At 42.7% G+C, this 15,000-nt stretch overlaps 16 non-coding genes across 16 annotated transcripts; all 16 read right to left on the reverse strand.

Moving 5' to 3' along the window:
• Nucleotides 1-57: 57 nt before the first annotated feature.
• Nucleotides 58-129, reverse strand: TRNAQ-UUG (transfer RNA glutamine (anticodon UUG)). Its single transcript has one exon. It is a non-coding gene; the product is annotated as a tRNA-Gln (tRNA).
• Nucleotides 130-1,433: 1,304 nt separating this feature from the next.
• TRNAQ-UUG (transfer RNA glutamine (anticodon UUG)) lies at nucleotides 1,434-1,505 on the reverse strand. Its single transcript has one exon. It is a non-coding gene; the product is annotated as a tRNA-Gln (tRNA).
• A 1,304-nt stretch (nucleotides 1,506-2,809) lies between these two features.
• Nucleotides 2,810-2,881, reverse strand: TRNAQ-UUG (transfer RNA glutamine (anticodon UUG)). The gene has a single exon. It is a non-coding gene; the product is annotated as a tRNA-Gln (tRNA).
• Nucleotides 2,882-3,497: 616 nt separating this feature from the next.
• Nucleotides 3,498-3,569, reverse strand: TRNAQ-UUG (transfer RNA glutamine (anticodon UUG)). The gene has a single exon. It is a non-coding gene; the product is annotated as a tRNA-Gln (tRNA).
• A 1,304-nt stretch (nucleotides 3,570-4,873) lies between these two features.
• On the reverse strand, nucleotides 4,874-4,945 carry TRNAQ-UUG (transfer RNA glutamine (anticodon UUG)). Its single transcript has one exon. It is a non-coding gene; the product is annotated as a tRNA-Gln (tRNA).
• A 616-nt stretch (nucleotides 4,946-5,561) lies between these two features.
• Nucleotides 5,562-5,633, reverse strand: TRNAQ-UUG (transfer RNA glutamine (anticodon UUG)). Its single transcript has one exon. It is a non-coding gene; the product is annotated as a tRNA-Gln (tRNA).
• Nucleotides 5,634-6,249: 616 nt separating this feature from the next.
• Nucleotides 6,250-6,321, reverse strand: TRNAQ-UUG (transfer RNA glutamine (anticodon UUG)). Its single transcript has one exon. It is a non-coding gene; the product is annotated as a tRNA-Gln (tRNA).
• A 616-nt stretch (nucleotides 6,322-6,937) lies between these two features.
• Nucleotides 6,938-7,009, reverse strand: TRNAQ-UUG (transfer RNA glutamine (anticodon UUG)). Its single transcript has one exon. It is a non-coding gene; the product is annotated as a tRNA-Gln (tRNA).
• A 616-nt stretch (nucleotides 7,010-7,625) lies between these two features.
• TRNAQ-UUG (transfer RNA glutamine (anticodon UUG)) lies at nucleotides 7,626-7,697 on the reverse strand. Its single transcript has one exon. It is a non-coding gene; the product is annotated as a tRNA-Gln (tRNA).
• A 616-nt stretch (nucleotides 7,698-8,313) lies between these two features.
• On the reverse strand, nucleotides 8,314-8,385 carry TRNAQ-UUG (transfer RNA glutamine (anticodon UUG)). The gene has a single exon. It is a non-coding gene; the product is annotated as a tRNA-Gln (tRNA).
• Nucleotides 8,386-9,001: 616 nt separating this feature from the next.
• Nucleotides 9,002-9,073, reverse strand: TRNAQ-UUG (transfer RNA glutamine (anticodon UUG)). The gene has a single exon. It is a non-coding gene; the product is annotated as a tRNA-Gln (tRNA).
• Nucleotides 9,074-10,377: 1,304 nt separating this feature from the next.
• On the reverse strand, nucleotides 10,378-10,449 carry TRNAQ-UUG (transfer RNA glutamine (anticodon UUG)). Its single transcript has one exon. It is a non-coding gene; the product is annotated as a tRNA-Gln (tRNA).
• Nucleotides 10,450-11,065: 616 nt separating this feature from the next.
• TRNAQ-UUG (transfer RNA glutamine (anticodon UUG)) lies at nucleotides 11,066-11,137 on the reverse strand. Its single transcript has one exon. It is a non-coding gene; the product is annotated as a tRNA-Gln (tRNA).
• A 616-nt stretch (nucleotides 11,138-11,753) lies between these two features.
• Nucleotides 11,754-11,825, reverse strand: TRNAQ-UUG (transfer RNA glutamine (anticodon UUG)). The gene has a single exon. It is a non-coding gene; the product is annotated as a tRNA-Gln (tRNA).
• Nucleotides 11,826-12,441: 616 nt separating this feature from the next.
• Nucleotides 12,442-12,513, reverse strand: TRNAQ-UUG (transfer RNA glutamine (anticodon UUG)). Its single transcript has one exon. It is a non-coding gene; the product is annotated as a tRNA-Gln (tRNA).
• A 1,304-nt stretch (nucleotides 12,514-13,817) lies between these two features.
• Nucleotides 13,818-13,889, reverse strand: TRNAQ-UUG (transfer RNA glutamine (anticodon UUG)). The gene has a single exon. It is a non-coding gene; the product is annotated as a tRNA-Gln (tRNA).
• Between the last annotated feature and the right edge of the window lie 1,111 nt (nucleotides 13,890-15,000).

Here is a 15,000-nt window from a genome sequence, read left to right on the forward strand (position 1 = left end):
TGACTATACAGCATTAGCAAAAGTCAGAGAAGGCATGTGCAGCTAAAGTGATTATGGAGGTTCCACCGAGATTTGAACTCGGATCGCTGGATTCAAAGTCCAGAGTGCTAACCATTACACCATGGAACCACACACTGAGTTAAAATCAGCCTAAAAGGAGGGAGCAATATACCTAGAAAAGTTGTACTGGAGAAAAGATTGTCGTCCAAAAGGCACTAGATAGTTTCCACACTCTGACCCCTTTCCATCACTTCAGCAAACATTTAATCTAAAGGATTCCATCTGTGCCTTAAGGAAAATTTCCAAAGGGACACATTTGTTGAAAGTTACGTATTTGGCAGGCTTTTTTTGACTCCCACGGATCAAGAAGATCAGCAAAAGAAATTGTAGCTGGCAGTATTTGAACCTGCGTGACAAACGCAGTGGAAAGCTTGCCGTGCAAAAAGCACTCAATATTTACTCCACTTTGAACACATTACTGTTTCCGTGACTTGCAAAAACCAACACCAAGCCACATACTTGTTAATATTCCCGGTTTACATAGAAGAGCAGCAAATATTAACGTAGTCGGCAGAATTTGAAGCTGCGCGGGGAGACTTCAATGAATTTCTAGTCCATCGCCTTAACCGCTCGGCCACAACTACACATGAGAAGCCTCATAGCTACTCTAGAAATGGGCTTGGGCCTATGACTATACAGCATTAGCAAAAGTCAGAGAAGGCATGTGCGGCTAAAGTGATTATGGAGGTTCCACCGAGATTTGAACTCGGTTCGCTGGATTCAAAGTCCACAGTGCTAACCATTACACCATGGAACCACACACTGAGTTAAAATCAGCCTAAAAGGAGGGAGCAATATACCTAGAAAAGTTGTACTGGAGAAAAGATTGTCGTCCAAAAGGCACTAGATAGTTTCCACACTCTGACCCCTTTCCATCACTTCAGCAAACATTTAATCTAAAGGATTCCATCTGTGCCTTAAGGAAAATTTCCAAAGGGACACATTTGTTGAAAGTTATGTATTTGGCAGGCTTTTTTTGACTCCCACGGAACAAGAAGAACAGCAAAAGAAATTGTAGCCGGCAGTATTTGAACCTGCGTGACAAACGCAGTGGAAAGCTTGCCGTGCAAAAAGCACTCAATATTTACTCCACTTTGAACACATTACTGTTTCCGTGACTTGCAAAAACCAACACCAAGCCACATACTTGTTAATATTCCCGGTTTACATAGAAGAGCAGCAAATATTAACGTAGTCGGCAGAATTTGAACCTGCGCGGGGAGACTTCAATGGATTTCTAGTCCATCGCCTTAACCGCTCGGCCACAACTACACATGAGAAGCCTCATAGCTACTCTAGAAATGGGCTTGGGCCTATGACTATACAGCATTAGCAAAAGTCAGAGAAGGCATGTGCAGCTAAAATGATTATGGAGGTTCCACCGAGATTTGAACTCGGATCGCTGGATTCAAAGTCCAGAGCGCTAACCATTACACCATGGAACCACACACTGAGTTAAAATCAGCCTAAAAGGAGGGAGCAATATACCTAGAAAAGTTGTACTGGAGAAAAGATTGTCGTCCAAAAGGCACTAGATAGTTTCCACACTCTGACCCCTTTCCATCACTTCAGCAAACATTTAATCTAAAGGATTCCATCTGTGCCTTAAGGAAAATTTCCAAAGGGACACATTTGTTGAAAGTTACGTATTTGGCAGGCTTTTTTTGACTCCCACGGATCAAGAAGATCAGCAAAAGAAATGGTAGCTGGCAGTATTTGAACCTGCGTGACAAACGCAGTGGAAAGCTTGCCGTGCAAAAAGCACTCAATATTTACTCCACTTTGAACACATTACTGTTTCCGTGACTTGCAAAAACCAACACCAAGCCACATACTTGTTAATATTCCCGGTTTACATAGAAGAGCAGCAAATATTAACGTAGTCGGCAGAATTTGAAGCTGCGCGGGGAGACTTCAATGAATTTCTAGTCCATCGCCTTAACCGCTCGGCCACAACTACACATGAGAAGCCTCATAGCTACTCTAGAAATGGGCTTGGGCCTATGACTATACAGCATTAGCAAAAGTCAGAGAAGGCATGTGCGGCTAAAGTGATTATGGAGGTTCCACCGAGATTTGAACTCGGTTCGCTGGATTCAAAGTCCACAGTGCTAACCATTACACCATGGAACCACACACTGATTTAAAATCAGCCTAAAAGGATGGAGCAATATACCTAGAAAAGTTGTACTGGAGAAAAGATTGTCGTCCAAAAGGCACTAGATAGTTTCCACACTCTGACCCCTTTCCATCACTTCAGCAAACATTTAATCTAAAGGATTCCATCTGTGCCTTAAAGAAAATTTCCAAAGGGACACATTTGTTGAAAGTTATGTATTTGGCAGGCTTTTTTTGACTCCCACGGATCAAGAAGATCAGCAAAAGAAATTGTAGCCGGCAGTATTTGAACCTGCGTGACAAACACAGTGGAAAGCTTGCCGTGCAAAAAGCACTCAATATTTACTCCACTTTGAACACATTACTGTTTCCGTGACTTGCAAAAACCAACACCAAGCCACATACTTGTTAATATTCCCGGTTTACATAGAAGAGCAGCAAATATTAACGTAGTCGGCAGAATTTGAACCTGCGCGGTGAGACTTCAATGGATTTCTAGTCCATCGCCTTAACCGCTCGGCCACAACTACACATGAGAAGCCTCATAGCTACTCTAGAAATGGGCTTGGGCCTATGACTATACAGCATTAGCAAAAGTCAGAGAAGGCATGTGCGGCTAAAGCGATTATGGAGGTTCCACCGAGATTTGAACTCGGATCGCTGGATTCAAAGTCCAGAGTGCTAACCATTACACCATGGAACCACACACTGAGTTAAAATCAGCCTAAAAGGAGGGAGCAATATACCTAGAAAAGTTGTACTGGAGAAAAGATTGTCGTCCAAAAGGCACTAGATAGTTTCCACACTCTGACCCCTTTCCATCACTTCAGCAAACATTTAATCTAAAGGATTCCATCTGTGCCTTAAGGAAAATTTCCAAAGGGACACATTTGTTGAAAGTTATGTATTTGGCAGGCTTTTTTTGACTCCCACGGATCAAGAAGAACAGCAAAAGAAATTGTAGCCGGCAGTATTTGAACCTGCGTGACAAACGCAGTGGAAAGCTTGCCGTGCAAAAAGCACTCAATATTTACTCCACTTTGAACACATTACTGTTTCCGTGACTTGCAAAAACCAACACCAAGCCACATACTTGTTAATATTCCCGGTTTACATAGAAGAGCAGCAAATATTAACGTAGTCGGCAGAATTTGAACCTGCGCGGGGAGACTTCAATGGATTTCTAGTCCATCGCCTTAACCGCTCAGCCACAACTACACATGAGAAGCCTCATAGCTACTCTAGAAATGGGCTTGGGCCTATGACTATACAGCATTAGCAAAAGTCAGAGAAGGCATGTGCAGCTAAAGTGATTATGGAGGTTCCACCGAGATTTGAACTCGGATCGCTGGATTCAAAGTCCAGAGTGCTAACCATTACACCATGGAACCACACACTGAGTTAAAATCAGCCTAAAAGGAGGGAGCAATATACCTAGAAAAGTTGTACTGGAGAAAAGATTGTCGTCCAAAAGGCACTAGATAGTTTCCACACTCTGACCCCTTTCCATCACTTCAGCAAACATTTAATCTAAAGGATTCCATCTGTGCCTTAAGGAAAATTTCCAAAGGGACACATTTGTTGAAAGTTACGTATTTGGCAGGCTTTTTTTGACTCCCACGGATCAAGAAGATCAGCAAAAGAAATTGTAGCTGGCAGTATTTGAACCTGCGTGACAAACGCAGTGGAAAGCTTGCCGTGCAAAAAGCACTCAATATTTACTCCACTTTGAACACATTACTGTTTCCGTGACTTGCAAAAACCAACACCAAGCCACATACTTGTTAATATTCCCGGTTTACATAGAAGAGCAGCAAATATTAACGTAGTCGTCAGAATTTGAACCTGCGCGGGGAGACTTCAATGGATTTCTAGTCCATCGCCTTAACCGCTCGGCCACAACTACACATGAGAAGCCTCATAGCTACTCTAGAAATGGGCTTGGGCCTATGACTATACAGCATTAGCAAAAGTCAGAGAAGGCATGTGCAGCTAAAGTGATTATGGAGGTTCCACCAAGATTTGAACTCGGATCGCTGGATTCAAAGTCCAGAGTGCTAACCATTACACCATGGAACCACAAACTGAGTTTAAATCAGCCTAAAAGGAGGGAGTAATATACCTAGAAAAGTTGTACTGGAGAAAAGATTGTCGTCCAAAAGGCACTAGATAGTTTCCACACTCTGACCCCTTTCCATCACTTCAGCAAACATTTAATCTAAAGGATTCCATCTGTGCCTTAAGGAAAATTTCCAAAGGGACACATTTGTTGAAAGTTATGTATTTGGCAGGCTTTTTTTGACTCCCACGGATCAAGAAGATCAGCAAAAGAAATTGTAGCCGGCAGTATTTGAACCTGCGTGACAAACACAGTGGAAAGCTTGCCGTGCAAAAAGCACTCAATATTTACTCCACTTTGAACACATTACTGTTTCCGTGACTTGCAAAAACCAACACCAAGCCACATACTTGTTAATATTCCCGGTTTACATAGAAGAGCAGCAAATATTAACGTAGTCGGCAGAATTTGAACCTGCGCGGGGAGACTTCAATGGATTTCTAGTCCATCGCCTTAACCGCTCGGCCACAACTACACATGAGAAGCCTCATAGCTACTCTAGAAATGGGCTTGGGCCTATGACTATACAGCATTAGCAAAAGTCAGAGAAGGCATGTGCGGCTAAAGTGATTATGGAGGTTCCACCGAGATTTGAACTCGGATCGCTGGATTCAAAGTCCAGAGTGCTAACCATTACACCATGGAACCTCACACTGATTTAAAATCAGCCTAAAAGGAGGGAGTAATATACCTAGAAAAGTTGTACTGGAGAAAAGATGGTCGTCCAAAAGGCACTAGATAGTTTCCACACTCTGACCCCTTTCCATCACTTCAGCAAACATTTAATCTAAAGGATTCCATCTGTGCCTTAAGGAAAATTTCCAAAGGGACACATTTGTTGAAAGTTATGTATTTGGCAGGCTTTTTTTGACTCCCACGGATCAAGAAGATCAGCAAAAGAAATTGTAGCCGGCAGTATTTCAACCTGCGTGACAAACACAGTGGAAAGCTTGCCGTGCAAAAAGCACTCAATATTTACTCCACTTTGAACACATTACTGTTTCCGTGACTTGCAAAAACCAACACCAAGCCACATACTTGTTAATATTCCCGGTTTACATAGAAGAGCAGCAAATATTAACGTAGTCGGCAGAATTTGAACCTGCGCGGTGAGACTTCAATGGATTTCTAGTCCATCGCCTTAACCGCTCGGCCACAACTACACATGAGAAGCCTCATAGCTACTCTAGAAATGGGCTTGGGCCTATGACTATACAGCATTAGCAAAAGTCAGAGAAGGCATGTGCGGCTAAAGCGATTATGGAGGTTCCACCGAGATTTGAACTCGGATCGCTGGATTCAAAGTCCAGAGTGCTAACCATTACACCATGGAACCACACACTGAGTTAAAATCAGCCTAAAAGGAGGGAGCAATATACCTAGAAAAGTTGTACTGGAGAAAAGATTGTCGTCCAAAAGGCACTAGATAGTTTCCACACTCTGACCCCTTTCCATCACTTCAGCAAACATTTAATCTAAAGGATTCCATCTGTGCCTTAAGGAAAATTTCCAAAGGGACACATTTGTTGAAAGTTACGTATTTGGCAGGCTTTTTTTGACTCCCACGGATCAAGAAGATCAGCAAAAGAAATTGTAGCTGGCAGTATTTGAACCTGCGTGACAAACGCAGTGGAAAGCTTGCCGTGCAAAAAGCACTCAATATTTACTCCACTTTGAACACATTACTGTTTCCGTGACTTGCAAAAACCAACACCAAGCCACATACTTGTTAATATTCCCGGTTTACATAGAAGAGCAGCAAATATTAACGTAGTCGGCAGAATTTGAACCTGCGCGGGGAGACTTCAATGGATTTCTAGTCCATCGCCTTAACCGCTCGGCCACAACTACACATGAGAAGCCTCATAGCTACTCTAGAAATGGGCTTGGGCCTATGACTATACAGCATTAGCAAAAGTCAGAGAAGGCATGTGCGGCTAAAGTGATTATGGAGGTTCCACCGAGATTTGAACTCGGATCGCTGGATTCAAAGTCCAGAGTGCTAACCATTACACCATGGAACCTCACACTGATTTAAAATCAGCCTAAAAGGAGGGAGTAATATACCTAGAAAAGTTGTACTGGAGAAAAGATGGTCGTCCAAAAGGCACTAGATAGTTTCCACACTCTGACCCCTTTCCATCACTTCAGCAAACATTTAATCTAAAGGATTCCATCTGTGCCTTAAGGAAAATTTCCAAAGGGACACATTTGTTGAAAGTTATGTATTTGGCAGGCTTTTTTTGACTCCCACGGATCAAGAAGATCAGCAAAAGAAATTGTAGCCGGCAGTATTTCAACCTGCGTGACAAACACAGTGGAAAGCTTGCCGTGCAAAAAGCACTCAATATTTACTCCACTTTGAACACATTACTGTTTCCGTGACTTGCAAAAACCAACACCAAGCCACATACTTGTTAATATTCCCGGTTTACATAGAAGAGCAGCAAATATTAACGTAGTCGGCAGAATTTGAACCTGCGCGGTGAGACTTCAATGGATTTCTAGTCCATCGCCTTAACCGCTCGGCCACAACTACACATGAGAAGCCTCATAGCTACTCTAGAAATGGGCTTGGGCCTATGACTATACAGCATTAGCAAAAGTCAGAGAAGGCATGTGCGGCTAAAGCGATTATGGAGGTTCCACCGAGATTTGAACTCGGATCGCTGGATTCAAAGTCCAGAGTGCTAACCATTACACCATGGAACCACACACTGATTTAAAATCAGCCTAAAAGGAGGGAGCAATATACCTAGAAAAGTTGTACTGGAGAAAAGATTGTCGTCCAAAAGGCACTAGATAGTTTCCACACTCTGACCCCTTTCCATCACTTCAGCAAACATTTAATCTAAAGGATTCCATCTGTGCCTTAAGGAAAATTTCCAAAGGGACACATTTGTTGAAAGTTATGTATTTGGCAGGCTTTTTTTGACTCCCACGGATCAAGAAGAACAGCAAAAGAAATTGTAGCCGGCAGTATTTGAACCTGCGTGACAAACGCAGTGGAAAGCTTGCCGTGCAAAAAGCACTCAATATTTACTCCACTTTGAACACATTACTGTTTCCGTGACTTGCAAAAACCAACACCAAGCCACATACTTGTTAATATTCCCGGTTTACATAGAAGAGCAGCAAATATTAACGTAGTCGGCAGAATTTGAACCTGCGCGGGGAGACTTCAATGGATTTCTAGTCCATCGCCTTAACCGCTCGGCCACAACTACACATGAGAAGCCTCATAGCTACTCTAGAAATGGGCTTGGGCCTAAGACTATACAGCATTAGCAAAAGTCAGAGAAGGCATGTGCAGCTAAAGTGATTATGGAGGTTCCACCGAGATTTGAACTCAGATCGCTGGATTCAAAGTCCAGAGTGCTAACCATTACACCATGGAACCACACACTGAGTTAAAATCAGCCTAAAAGGAGGGAGCAATATACCTAGAAAAGTTGTACTGGAGAAAAGATTGTCGTCCAAAAGGCACTAGATAGTTTCCACACTCTGACCCCTTTCCATCACTTCAGCAAACATTTAATCTAAAGGATTCCATCTGTGCCTTAAGGAAAATTTCCAAAGGGACACATTTGTTGAAAGTTACGTATTTGGCAGGCTTTTTTTGACTCCCACGGATCAAGAAGATCAGCAAAAGAAATTGTAGCCGGCAGTATTTCAACCTGCGTGACAAACACAGTGGAAAGCTTGCCGTGCAAAAAGCACTCAATATTTACTCCACTTTGAACACATTACTGTTTCCGTGACTTGCAAAAACCAACACCAAGCCACATACTTGTTAATATTCCCGGTTTACATAGAAGAGCAGCAAATATTAACGTAGTCGGCAGAATTTGAACCTGCGCGGTGAGACTTCAATGGATTTCTAGTCCATCGCCTTAACCGCTCGGCCACAACTACACATGAGAAGCCTCATAGCTACTCTAGAAATGGGCTTGGGCCTATGACTATACAGCATTAGCAAAAGTCAGAGAAGGCATGTGCGGCTAAAGCGATTATGGAGGTTCCACCGAGATTTGAACTCGGATCGCTGGATTCAAAGTCCAGAGTGCTAACCATTACACCATGGAACCACACACTGATTTAAAATCAGCCTAAAAGGAGGGAGCAATATACCTAGAAAAGTTGTACTGGAGAAAAGATTGTCGTCCAAAAGGCACTAGATAGTTTCCACACTCTGACCCCTTTCCATCACTTCAGCAAACATTTAATCTAAAGGATTCCATCTGTGCCTTAAGGAAAATTTCCAAAGGGACACATTTGTTGAAAGTTATGTATTTGGCAGGCTTTTTTTGACTCCCACGGATCAAGAAGAACAGCAAAAGAAATTGTAGCCGGCAGTATTTGAACCTGCGTGACAAACGCAGTGGAAAGCTTGCCGTGCAAAAAGCACTCAATATTTACTCCACTTTGAACACATTACTGTTTCCGTGACTTGCAAAAACCAACACCAAGCCACATACTTGTTAATATTCCCGGTTTACATAGAAGAGCAGCAAATATTAACGTAGTCGGCAGAATTTGAACCTGCGCGGGGAGACTTCAATGGATTTCTAGTCCATCGCCTTAACCGCTCGGCCACAACTACACATGAGAAGCCTCATAGCTACTCTAGAAATGGGCTTGGGCCTAAGACTATACAGCATTAGCAAAAGTCAGAGAAGGCATGTGCAGCTAAAGTGATTATGGAGGTTCCACCGAGATTTGAACTCAGATCGCTGGATTCAAAGTCCAGAGTGCTAACCATTACACCATGGAACCACACACTGAGTTAAAATCAGCCTAAAAGGAGGGAGCAATATACCTAGAAAAGTTGTACTGGAGAAAAGATTGTCGTCCAAAAGGCACTAGATAGTTTCCACACTCTGACCCCTTTCCATCACTTCAGCAAACATTTAATCTAAAGGATTCCATCTGTGCCTTAAGGAAAATTTCCAAAGGGACACATTTGTTGAAAGTTACGTATTTGGCAGGCTTTTTTTGACTCCCACGGATCAAGAAGATCAGCAAAAGAAATTGTAGCTGGCAGTATTTGAACCTGCGTGACAAACGCAGTGGAAAGCTTGCCGTGCAAAAAGCACTCAATATTTACTCCACTTTGAACACATTACTGTTTCCGTGACTTGCAAAAACCAACACCAAGCCACATACTTGTTAATATTCCCGGTTTACATAGAAGAGCAGCAAATATTAACGTAGTCGTCAGAATTTGAACCTGCGCGGGGAGACTTCAATGGATTTCTAGTCCATCGCCTTAACCGCTCGGCCACAACTACACATGAGAAGCCTCATAGCTACTCTAGAAATGGGCTTGGGCCTATGACTATACAGCATTAGCAAAAGTCAGAGAAGGCATGTGCAGCTAAAGTGATTATGGAGGTTCCACCAAGATTTGAACTCGGATCGCTGGATTCAAAGTCCAGAGTGCTAACCATTACACCATGGAACCACAAACTGAGTTTAAATCAGCCTAAAAGGAGGGAGTAATATACCTAGAAAAGTTGTACTGGAGAAAAGATTGTCGTCCAAAAGGCACTAGATAGTTTCCACACTCTGACCCCTTTCCATCACTTCAGCAAACATTTAATCTAAAGGATTCCATCTGTGCCTTAAGGAAAATTTCCAAAGGGACACATTTGTTGAAAGTTATGTATTTGGCAGGCTTTTTTTGACTCCCACGGATCAAGAAGATCAGCAAAAGAAATTGTAGCCGGCAGTATTTGAACCTGCGTGACAAACACAGTGGAAAGCTTGCCGTGCAAAAAGCACTCAATATTTACTCCACTTTGAACACATTACTGTTTCCGTGACTTGCAAAAACCAACACCAAGCCACATACTTGTTAATATTCCCGGTTTACATAGAAGAGCAGCAAATATTAACGTAGTCGGCAGAATTTGAACCTGCGCGGGGAGACTTCAATGGATTTCTAGTCCATCGCCTTAACCGCTCGGCCACAACTACACATGAGAAGCCTCATAGCTACTCTAGAAATGGGCTTGGGCCTATGACTATACAGCATTAGCAAAAGTCAGAGAAGGCATGTGCGGCTAAAGTGATTATGGAGGTTCCACCGAGATTTGAACTCGGATCGCTGGATTCAAAGTCCAGAGTGCTAACCATTACACCATGGAACCTCACACTGATTTAAAATCAGCCTAAAAGGAGGGAGTAATATACCTAGAAAAGTTGTACTGGAGAAAAGATGGTCGTCCAAAAGGCACTAGATAGTTTCCACACTCTGACCCCTTTCCATCACTTCAGCAAACATTTAATCTAAAGGATTCCATCTGTGCCTTAAGGAAAATTTCCAAAGGGACACATTTGTTGAAAGTTATGTATTTGGCAGGCTTTTTTTGACTCCCACGGATCAAGAAGATCAGCAAAAGAAATTGTAGCCGGCAGTATTTCAACCTGCGTGACAAACACAGTGGAAAGCTTGCCGTGCAAAAAGCACTCAATATTTACTCCACTTTGAACACATTACTGTTTCCGTGACTTGCAAAAACCAACACCAAGCCACATACTTGTTAATATTCCCGGTTTACATAGAAGAGCAGCAAATATTAACGTAGTCGGCAGAATTTGAACCTGCGCGGGGAGACTTCAATGGATTTCTAGTCCATCGCCTTAACCGCTCGGCCACAACTACACATGAGAAGCCTCATAGCTACTCTAGAAATGGGCTTGGGCCTATGACTATACAGCATTAGCAAAAGTCAGAGAAGGCATGTGCGGCTAAAGTGATTATGGAGGTTCCACCGAGATTTGAACTCGGATCGCTGGATTCAAAGTCCAGAGTGCTAACCATTACACCATGGAACCTCACACTGATTTAAAATCAGCCTAAAAGGAGGGAGTAATATACCTAGAAAAGTTGTACTGGAGAAAAGATGGTCGTCCAAAAGGCACTAGATAGTTTCCACACTCTGACCCCTTTCCATCACTTCAGCAAACATTTAATCTAAAGGATTCCATCTGTGCCTTAAGGAAAATTTCCAAAGGGACACATTTGTTGAAAGTTATGTATTTGGCAGGCTTTTTTTGACTCCCACGGATCAAGAAGATCAGCAAAAGAAATTGTAGCCGGCAGTATTTCAACCTGCGTGACAAACACAGTGGAAAGCTTGCCGTGCAAAAAGCACTCAATATTTACTCCACTTTGAACACATTACTGTTTCCGTGACTTGCAAAAACCAACACCAAGCCACATACTTGTTAATATTCCCGGTTTACATAGAAGAGCAGCAAATATTAACGTAGTCGGCAGAATTTGAACCTGCGCGGTGAGACTTCAATGGATTTCTAGTCCATCGCCTTAACCGCTCGGCCACAACTACACATGAGAAGCCTCATAGCTACTCTAGAAATGGGCTTGGGCCTATGACTATACAGCATTAGCAAAAGTCAGAGAAGGCATGTGCGGCTAAAGCGATTATGGAGGTTCCACCGAGATTTGAACTCGGATCGCTGGATTCAAAGTCCAGAGTGCTAACCATTACACCATGGAACCACACACTGAGTTAAAATCAGCCTAAAAGGAGGGAGCAATATACCTAGAAAAGTTGTACTGGAGAAAAGATTGTCGTCCAAAAGGCACTAGATAGTTTCCACACTCTGACCCCTTTCCATCACTTCAGCAAACATTTAATCTAAAGGATTCCATCTGTGCCTTAAGGAAAATTTCCAAAGGGACACATTTGTTGAAAGTTACGTATTTGGCAGGCTTTTTTTGACTCCCACGGATCAAGAAGATCAGCAAAAGAAATTGTAGCTGGCAGTATTTGAACCTGCGTGACAAACGCAGTGGAAAGCTTGCCGTGCAAAAAGCACTCAATATTTACTCCACTTTGAACACATTACTGTTTCCGTGACTTGCAAAAACCAACACCAAGCCACATACTTGTTAATATTCCCGGTTTACATAGAAGAGCAGCAAATATTAACGTAGTCGGCAGAATTTGAAGCTGCGCGGGGAGACTTCAATGAATTTCTAGTCCATCGCCTTAACCGCTCGGCCACAACTACACATGAGAAGCCTCATAGCTACTCTAGAAATGGGCTTGGGCCTATGACTATACAGCATTAGCAAAAGTCAGAGAAGGCATGTGCGGCTAAAGTGATTATGGAGGTTCCACCGAGATTTGAACTCGGTTCGCTGGATTCAAAGTCCAGAGTGCTAACCATTACACCATGGAACCACACACTGAGTTAAAATCAGCCTAAAAGGAGGGAGCAATATACCTAGAAAAGTTGTACTGGAGAAAAGATTGTCGTCCAAAAGGCACTAGATAGTTTCCACACTCTGACCCCTTTCCATCACTTCAGCAAACATTTAATCTAAAGGATTCCATCTGTGCCTTAAGGAAAATTTCCAAAGGGACACATTTGTTGAAAGTTACGTATTTGGCAGGCTTTTTTTGACTCCCACGGATCAAGAAGATCAGCAAAAGAAATTGTAGCTGGCAGTATTTGAACCTGCGTGACAAACGCAGTGGAAAGCTTGCCGTGCAAAAAGCACTCAATATTTACTCCACTTTGAACACATTACTGTTTCCGTGACTTGCAAAAACCAACACCAAGCCACATACTTGTTAATATTCCCGGTTTACATAGAAGAGCAGCAAATATTAACGTAGTCGTCAGAATTTGAACCTGCGCGGGGAGACTTCAATGGATTTCTAGTCCATCGCCTTAACCGCTCGGCCACAACTACACATGAGAAGCCTCATAGCTACTCTAGAAATGGGCTTGGGCCTATGACTATACAGCATTAGCAAAAGTCAGAGAAGGCATGTGCAGCTAAAGTGATTATGGAGGTTCCACCAAGATTTGAACTCGGATCGCTGGATTCAAAGTCCAGAGTGCTAACCATTACACCATGGAACCACAAACTGAGTTTAAATCAGCCTAAAAGGAGGGAGTAATATACCTAGAAAAGTTGTACTGGAGAAAAGATTGTCGTCCAAAAGGCACTAGATAGTTTCCACACTCTGACCCCTTTCCATCACTTCAGCAAACATTTAATCTAAAGGATTCCATCTGTGCCTTAAGGAAAATTTCCAAAGGGACACATTTGTTGAAAGTTATGTATTTGGCAGGCTTTTTTTGACTCCCACGGATCAAGAAGATCAGCAAAAGAAATTGTAGCCGGCAGTATTTGAACCTGCGTGACAAACACAGTGGAAAGCTTGCCGTGCAAAAAGCACTCAATATTTACTCCACTTTGAACACATTACTGTTTCCGTGACTTGCAAAAACCAACACCAAGCCACATACTTGTTAATATTCCCGGTTTACATAGAAGAGCAGCAAATATTAACGTAGTCGGCAGAATTTGAACCTGCGCGGGGAGACTTCAATGGATTTCTAGTCCATCGCCTTAACCGCTCGGCCACAACTACACATGAGAAGCCTCATAGCTACTCTAGAAATGGGCTTGGGCCTATGACTATACAGCATTAGCAAAAGTCAGAGAAGGCATGTGCGGCTAAAGTGATTATGGAGGTTCCACCGAGATTTGAACTCGGATCGCTGGATTCAAAGTCCAGAGTGCTAACCATTACACCATGGAACCTCACACTGATTTAAAATCAGCCTAAAAGGAGGGAGTAATATACCTAGAAAAGTTGTACTGGAGAAAAGATGGTCGTCCAAAAGGCACTAGATAGTTTCCACACTCTGACCCCTTTCCATCACTTCAGCAAACATTTAATCTAAAGGATTCCATCTGTGCCTTAAGGAAAATTTCCAAAGGGACACATTTGTTGAAAGTTATGTATTTGGCAGGCTTTTTTTGACTCCCACGGATCAAGAAGATCAGCAAAAGAAATTGTAGCCGGCAGTATTTCAACCTGCGTGACAAACACAGTGGAAAGCTTGCCGTGCAAAAAGCACTCAATATTTACTCCACTTTGAACACATTACTGTTTCCGTGACTTGCAAAAACCAACACCAAGCCACATACTTGTTAATATTCCCGGTTTACATAGAAGAGCAGCAAATATTAACGTAGTCGGCAGAATTTGAACCTGCGCGGGGAGACTTCAATGGATTTCTAGTCCATCGCCTTAACCGCTCGGCCACAACTACACATGAGAAGCCTCATAGCTACTCTAGAAATGGGCTTGGGCCTATGACTATACAGCATTAGCAAAAGTCAGAGAAGGCATGTGCAGCTAAAGTGATTATGGAGGTTCCACCAAGATTTGAACTCGGATCGCTGGATTCAAAGTCCAGAGTGCTAACCATTACACCATGGAACCTCACACTGATTTAAAATCAGCCTAAAAGGAGGGAGTAATATACCTAGAAAAGTTGTACTGGAGAAAAGATGGTCGTCCAAAAGGCACTAGATAGTTTCCACACTCTGACCCCTTTCCATCACTTCAGCAAACATTTAATCTAAAGGATTCCATCTGTGCCTTAAGGAAAATTTCCAAAGGGACACATTTGTTGAAAGTTATGTATTTGGCAGGCTTTTTTTGACTCCCACGGATCAAGAAGATCAGCAAAAGAAATTGTAGCCGGCAGTATTTGAACCTGCGTGACAAACACAGTGGAAAGCTTGCCGTGCAAAAAGCACTCAATATTTACTCCACTTTGAACACATTACTGTTTCCGTGACTTGCAAAAACCAACACCAAGCCACATACTTGTTAATATTCCCGGTTTACATAGAAGAGCAG

Source organism: Eleutherodactylus coqui, chromosome 11 (assembly GCF_035609145.1).
Source record: "Eleutherodactylus coqui strain aEleCoq1 chromosome 11, aEleCoq1.hap1, whole genome shotgun sequence".
Lineage (NCBI taxonomy): Eukaryota > Metazoa > Chordata > Amphibia > Anura > Eleutherodactylidae > Eleutherodactylus > Eleutherodactylus coqui.